General features: G+C 48.9%; 1 long non-coding RNA gene across 3 annotated transcripts; it reads right to left on the bottom strand.

Annotated features, from left to right (window-relative positions):
- Window positions 1–222: 222 nt before the first annotated feature.
- LOC136620057 (uncharacterized) lies at window positions 223–3,460 on the bottom strand. Of its 3 annotated transcripts, none has more exons than XR_010791122.1 (4): window positions 3,037–3,150; window positions 2,223–2,330; window positions 1,769–1,942; window positions 223–607 (listed from the first exon to the last, which is right to left on the bottom strand). It is a non-coding gene; the product is annotated as an uncharacterized lncRNA (long non-coding RNA). The 3 variants fall into 3 exon arrangements; XR_010791123.1 differs by lacking the exon at window positions 223–607 and adding an exon at window positions 3,174–3,460 and having other exon boundaries at window positions 1,719–1,942; window positions 3,037–3,127; XR_010791121.1 differs by lacking the exon at window positions 223–607 and having other exon boundaries at window positions 1,722–1,942.
- Window positions 3,461–8,014: the final 4,554 nt, after the last annotated feature.

Genomic DNA, 8,014 nt, shown 5'->3' on the forward strand with positions numbered 1-8,014 from the left:
ATGTACAAAGGTTTTAAACCGTGCATCCAGAATAAAGTGACCAGATGGAAATCTATATGTTCGCAGAGATTTGTACAGTATGTTGGCACTTATTTTATATATGACATTTGACAATGGGAAAAAATGAAAATTCAAAATTGTGCAAAGTAGCAATTTTAATAAATATACACAACTTTTAACAGTCCTTTTTACTACCTAACAGAAGTACAACAAGGGGAAGAAAACAATGTCAGTCCTTGGATATGCAAAACCTTTACGGACTTATGATATGTCAAGTGACACATGTAAAGTTCCAAGTTTTCAGTCTGTCACTAAGGCGCAAACGGGCTTGTTCTCTAAGGGGATAAATAGCTTAGTGTATAAACTGTGAACCGACTAACGAGGGACAGTGAGCAGCATCACATGCAACCTGACAATCTTCATCGTACTGCTCCATCAGATCTGATGATGTATTTCCATAGCAGGTGATGGGCCATTTCCAGCTTTTAAGCGTCCCCCGGAGCCAACATCTGGGAACTTCTGGCTCTCTGGTGATTGAACTCTGTGGTTGTGAGCAGCGGAAACGGTTACCACAGTGCAGTATTCTGACCAAAACGTATCAGCTGACCTATAACGAGGAAGAAAAAAAAAAATTAACCCTGCCTGCAATTGGCTTAATTCCGTGGGTTTTCCTAGTTCTTGCACTGTCCCTGCTTTTCTTCACTCCTACTTTAATAGATAAAGACATCATATTTGGACAATTGGTATGTTTCTCCGAAGGTTTGTTCAGTTAGTGCAGATTAGGTGCAGTATTGGGATGGAACCTGTACGTTTGCTAAAAAAAGGAATTAAATGCTCAAATCTAATGTTATGTCTTTTTCGGCCAATAAGACGAATTTAACACAGCAAGTGTGTGTGTGAGAGAGAGGGGGGGTGGCTGAGTAAGTGGGTGAGCAGACAGGCATGCGCGCACGCATACAGGCATGCACGCACAAGGCATGCATGCACGCACATTGCATGCATGCACGCACATAGGCATACAGGCACGCATGTACGCATACAGGCAGGCACGCACAAGGCATGCATGCACGCACATTGCATGCATGCACGCACATTGCATGCATGCACGCACATAGGCATACAGGCACGCATGTACGCATACAGGCAGGCACGCACAAGGCATGCGTGCATGTACGCATACAGGCACGCATGCATGTACGCATAAGGCACGCGTGCATGTACGCATAAGGCACGCGTGCATGTACGCACACAGGCACGCGTGCATGTACGCATACAGGCACGCGTGCCTGTACGCACACAGGCACGTACGCGTGCCTGTACGCACACAGGCACGTACGCATGCCTGTACGCACAAGGCACGTACGCATGCCTGTACGCACAAGGCACGTACGCATGCCTGTACGCACAAGGCACGTACGCATGCCTGTACGCACAAGGCACGTACGCATGCCTGTACGCACAAGGCACGTACGCATGCCTGTACGCACAAGGCACGTACGCATGCCTGTACGCACAAGGCACGTACGCATGCCTGTACGCACAAGGCACGCATGCCTGTACGCACAAGGCATGCCTGTACGCACAAGGCATGCATGTACGCACAAGGCATGCATGTACGCATACAGGCAGGCACGCACAAGGCATGCATGCATGTACGCATACAGGCAGGCACGCACAAGGCATACAGGCATGTACGCATACAGGCACGCATGCATGTACACATGAGCAGATGCAAGCAATGAAAAATTTGGCAGATGCAGCAGCTTACCTCGCCGAGTGACGTCACGTGATGTCCTAGCGAAGCGAAATTCCTCTCCAGAAGAGTCGTCCTCTCCAAAAGGCGGGGGGCAAATGTGAGATCAGCACCTAAAACGCCAATCTCCGGTTCCGTACGTTGTACAAACCGCAGCCAAATGTCAGGTTCCTCTCCACACGAGTCGTCCTGTGGAAAACGGAGAGCATATCACCACATGCAAGCAAAAATGCACATATCTGGTGATGCAGGAGAAAACCGGCAAATATGCGCATATCAGCAGATGCAAGCGAACACCTGCGAATATGCGCCAAATGTGCGCATATCAGCAGATGCAAGCGAACACCTGCAAATATGCGCCAAGTATGCGGATATAAGCAGATGCAAGCGAACACCTGCAAATATGCGCCAAATATGCGCATATCAGCAGATGCACGCGATCAAAATTTGGGCAGATGCAGCAGCTTACCTCGCTGAGTGATGTCAGATGGTGTCCGAGCGAAGCGAAATTCTTCTCGAAACGTGTCCAAACGTCAGGATCCTCTCCACACGTTATTTTGCAATAAGGCGCACAAATCTGCAAAAAAAGACAGGTGGCGTCAGGTGGCGTCGCGCAAATCTCAGGTGACGTACTCACCACACGTAGCGCACAAATCTTGGGTGTTGTCTCCACACGTAGCAGCGCACAGCGCACAAATCTCAGGTAACCGCGTCTCCACGCGTAGCAGCGCACAAATCTCAGGTAACCGCGTCTCCACACGTAGCAGCGCACAGCGCACAAATCTCAGGTAACCGCGTCTCCACACGTAGCAGCGCACAGCGCACAAATCTCAGGTAACCGCGTCTCCACACGTAGCAATGCAGCGGCATGCTGGGGATCGCACTCGTGGACAATGCAGCGGCGACAATGCATGCAGCGGCATGCTGGGGATCGCGGAGACAATGCAGCGGCATGCTGGGGATCGCGCTCGTGGACAATGCAGCGGCGACAATGCATGCAGCGGCATGCTGGGGATCGCGGAGACAATGCAGCGGCATGCTGGGGATCGCGCTCGTGGACAATGCAGCGGCGACAATGCATGCAGCTCCATGCTCACGATCGCGGCGTCAATGCAGCGGCATGCTGGGGATCGCGCTCGTGGACAATGCAGCGGTGACAATGCAGCGGCATGCTGGGGATCGCGCTCGTGGACAATGCAGCGGCATGCAGAATTGGCCGCCTCTCCGCCAATGCGCGCAGGGGAAGTAAGAGCGCAATTAAATGAGCAGATGCAGCAGCTTACCTTGGCTTTTAGTAGTCCTGTGTAAAACGTCCGCTGGCAAATCCACTTGCGCAAAAGAAATAATCACCTTTGGCAAAAGCACAAAAAATACCTGCCAAAAAGCACAAAAAATACCTGCCAAAAAGCGCAAAAAATACCTGCCAAATCAATAACTGTCTGTGCACACACGAGTGGCATGTAAACCGCGGGCAAGGCACAATCCTGTGTCCACACGAGTGCATGGCAAGGCACTGAGCATGTGAAAGCGCGGGCAAAGCACAATCCTGTGCACGGCAATGCGCGGGCACGCCGCTGTTGGCTGAATCGGCCGCACAGGAGAACTCAGGCAGCACAATCCTGTGCACGGCAATGCGCGGGCACGCCGCTGTGTCACGTGGTGCCGATTCCAGCCAGCTGATTGGCTGAATCGGCCCCATAGGAGAACTCAGGCCTCCTTTGGTAATATGCGTCCGGGAGGACCCGATCTTCGGGGGACACCGCGGACAATCCGGGTGAGTATTTTCAGCTGCCCTGATGGATCCAATCCATCAAGGCAGCTGAATATCTGACTTTTTACGCTGTTTTATTTACTTTATTGCCATCGGCGCTATCCATTGGATAGCGCCGATCGCAATGCCGGGGGTGACTGCCCGCATCCTGGGATGACAGCTCCATGCTGTCGGCTACCTGCGGGCACCAACAGCATGGAGCTGTCACATCGTCAGGCAAGTGGGCATTAATCCTAAGAGGACGCATAAAACTACGCCATCTAGGATTAAAGCCCACTTTCTGAGGACGTAGTTTCCCGATGGGGGGTTAATTACCTGAGAATACAACTCGTCGCACAGGAAACAAGTCCTCATACGACTAAGGGCTCAAGTCCACCACCGCGTTGTCACCACGTATCACGCGTGCGTTCCCTGCACGATACGCGGGGACTGGAGGCAATGAAAGTCAATGGACATTCCTCCAGGCACACGGAGCGCGCTCTATTTCTCTGCCTATGATACACAACCCATATGCAATACATTTAAAAGGAAATAAACCACACTGTGCATGTTCGTGACGCCAGATCTGCAGTCATGCGCAGCGCCATACTTAGCCCACACGCGGTCTCTGCCGGAAGAGTGTACGGGCTGTAATTGCCGTGGGAGTCCTGCGTCATTTTACGCATACGCCTGTGGCATGAGCCCATGAGTTCTGTCTCTTGCCAGGTGACTTGGAGGTTCTCTTGGTCCTTAAGGCACACATTTGGTCACTAAGGGGTTAAGGGCTCATTAACATCAGGGCTCGGGGTTTGTCTTTGGGGAGCAGGAACATGGCGACCCCTGGCCGAAGGGAACCGTCATATAGCAGAACCGAACAGATCATAACGGGGCATGCTCAGTCTCTGCCCGGCAGGCATAATGAAGTGGCGCTGCCCGTTACACCGTTTTGTATCCTGTTTTTAGCGGAACTCAGGACGTCTGACAATGACGTGAACATCCCCGCCATCGCATTCACTTTGCTGCTGCTGAAAATATTATCCGTGCTGAAGCTCCACCCGGACTTCCTGGAACGGCTCGTCACGGCAGAACACAGCGTAGAAGTGCAGGCGGCGTTTGCTGTGCGGCGCGTGCCGCAGGAGGAGCGCTACCTCCGGACATATCCTCAGGGTGTGTTCACACGGCAGGTTTTTGCAGCGGAATTCGACGTGGAATCCGCAGCAGATCTGCATCCCACTACTTTTCCCAGTCCATATTTTGCGGATTTTTTCCGCACGCGGATTTTATATTTGCGTGCAGGAAGGTGACGTCACTTCCGTGTTATTTCTGCACGCTGTTTTGTGCATTGAAAAGGGCTAAACGTGCGTGAATCTGTGGCCATGTAGAAATCACAGCTCAGCCAGGGTGATAAGGGTACGGCGTACGGGGCATATGATTAATAGCTGAGTGGTTTTGTGGGTAAGGGCGCTCGGCAATTAGCGCTGTTAGAGTTTGTTAATAGCACTAATTGCTAAGCCGTCCGTGCGTTCACAGCTGCCGCCCAGCAATTGTCAAGAAAACGCGAGCGCTAATGGCTGCCACTAGCGCTGTTATAATAGTGCGCCAAAAACTGCTGCTTATCTCCGAAATTGTGCCATCATTTAACATGATTCCAAAAACAGCAGCTATTTGCCACCAGGGGTTTTGCTCAAAGGACATACGGTAGTTACGCAGACCAGTCTGTGCGCTGATGTGGGCGCGACGAATGTACTAAAGGGGCTGTCTGGGGCTTTACTATGGATGAGCTGTCTTCATGGTTAGGGTATTAGTAGCTGATTGTCGGGGTCCACCACTCTGGACCCCTGGCGATCAGCTGTGCTCGGCTCTGCTGTCAGTTCAGATGGAGCCAGAAGCAGACAGCTCTGTCCGTAGTGCAGCGGCCCAGGCTGGGGGCAGCCGCAGCTCCCATTGAAGTCAATGCAATACCAACTCAGACCACAGCAAGGTGTACGGAGCTGTCAGCCTCCGGCTCCATCTGATTGACAGCAGGCGGTTGACGAGTTGTATTTTTTAATGATGCTATTTAATATACCATATGATGTACTGAAAAATTGTAAAAAAAATTCTAAGTGGAGTAAAATGGAAAAATTCCGCCATCTTTATATGTTTTTTTATTTTATTTTGCTGTATTACCTTTTTTTTCGAAGATATTTAAATGTTTTAAAATTATTTTCTGCTGCCATCTATAACTTTTTTCATTTTTCCGTTGACATAGTTTTGCAAGGACTTTCTGTAGTTTCTGTTGGTACCGTTCTGGAGGACATATGACTTTTTGATCTCTTTTTATTACATTTTTTCTTAGAGATCGGGTATGGAATCTGTCTTGGTCTTCAGTTCCCAATCTTTGTTCAGACCTGTATAAAGGGTTTGACATTGATTTCAAAGAATGCTACCATCCAATAGGTGGCGCTGCAGAGGTATTGTTCCATCTTCCTTATTTAAAAAAAAAAAGCGCAATTCTGGTGTTTGTTTTTTTTATAGATCAGACTTTTACGGATGCAGCAATACTAAATATATATTTTTGTTTTATTATTTTGATTATTTTATTATAAATATGGCAAAACGTATTTTTTTTTTTACTTTTCGAACTTTTTTTTTCAATAATTAGTAAAACTTTTTTAAACTTGCTCATAGTTTTATTTTTTAAGTCCCCAGAGAGGAAAATAACTTGCGATGCTTTGATTGCTCTTGCAGTATGATGTAATGCCATAACATTACATTATACCATGATCTGATAGGCAATCTATCTGGCAATTTGCAACGACAGCTCTGAGGTCTTTCAGAAGGCCCCTGGCTGTTATGGTAACCCGCAATCTTATCACATGAGGCAGTGCTGGATGCCCCGAACATCAATCGGGGCATTTAAATGCCGCTGTCACAATTGACGGCCGCATTTAAAGGGTTAACAGCTCCGATGAGCGGCGCGGCTTATTGGACCAGTTGTGGGCGGGTGACGGCTGTAAAAAACAGCTAGCACCTGCGTTGTATGGAGTGGGACCGCCCTCCGATCCCCTTCTATACCTACCCCGCATCTGCAAGACGTAACTATACGCCCTACAGCGTTAAGGGGTTAATAGTCATTCCGAGGATTTTTGCCGACCGATGGATTTCTGCGCTGCAGCGCATTTTTTCACTGATATGCCGCAGCCGCCTGTGTAAATGGACGAGAAAACGCTAATTAAGATAGAGACTTGATCGTGGCTATTCTGCTTTCGCGGAATTTTTGGCCATGGTTGGCGTAAAAACGCATACGGTTGTACAAAAGAGGTCTGAATCAGCGCAGTGAAGACCACAATCAGCATATATGTGAGCGGACCCTATGGGACGGAGAGAGACACCCTGATATCCACTCGTACGAGACCGTCTATACAGAGCAGCTCATTCATCGCCAAGTCCCTCTTCAGACTCAAGTGAGCTCTTTCATCTGGTCCCGGGCAACAGCCGACGCCATCTGTGCGCTCCGTGCCGTCAGTCTCTGCAAATCAGCCGCTAATTCAATCTGCCTCATCGTGAAGGGCGGCTCAGGAAGGAGAACTTATTTTGCCACACTTTAACGTTACGTCTTCCCATTTACGCCATTTTGCACCGCCGCTATCCTCGCACACGGTTTGTGGGTTGTGAAGAACAGAAAACTTGCACAGAAATAGAAACCATTATGTGCAATGGGTCTATATACAAGCGCCATTTTACTCTCGCAGGGTCCGACTACGCCAAACAATATATCGTTTGAATGAGCGATTGATGTCAGAGTTCGCCGTTCGCTCGCGCAGCCTGTTTCTACAGCAGACACATTGTTGGCTCGTTCAAACGAGAATCGTTCAGTCATTCACATTCGCTGTATTAGTAAACGGGAGGGACTGAATGAGCGTTGTTCATGGCGTATTCACATGTGCGTAAGCGCAAAACGCACACAATACCACAACGCTTTCGCACTGTGAAGCATTTTGCTGCACTTTTTGCGCAGACCACAACCTTCCACCCCGAGTTAAAAGGCTGTTAAGCCTTATCAATCGACTTCAATGGGGCCTCTGAGGCGCAAATGCGCACTAAAATAGAGCATGTACGCGCGAACACGATGGTGTGGAGCCGCCCTGAAACTGAACATCAACTGAACGAGCCAACCATGATTTTTATGCTAGCATAAAATGAACGACCACTGAAACGTGAACGATCATCGCTCGTCGTTTGGCCGCTGGCTGTGACTTTCTCTTATTTGAACGATTTTTTTAACGATAATCATTCCGTCTAAAAGAGCCCACAGAAAAAACGCGGAATGATCTATTATTTTGGACAATGTAAAAAAAAAAAAAAAATCGCAGCTTTCCCCGCTAAGCGTTGCATATCTGAAGGTGATCCTTTCCATCATTTGTTACGAGTCTCTGCGTGCGTCATACTTATCAAAATTTGAATTCCAAATTAGCGTAGGGGTGACTTTTTATCCCTCTCCGGACATGTATACATATATAACTAAATAT

Source organism: Eleutherodactylus coqui, chromosome 3, assembly GCF_035609145.1.
Source record: "Eleutherodactylus coqui strain aEleCoq1 chromosome 3, aEleCoq1.hap1, whole genome shotgun sequence".
Lineage (NCBI taxonomy): Eukaryota > Metazoa > Chordata > Amphibia > Anura > Eleutherodactylidae > Eleutherodactylus > Eleutherodactylus coqui.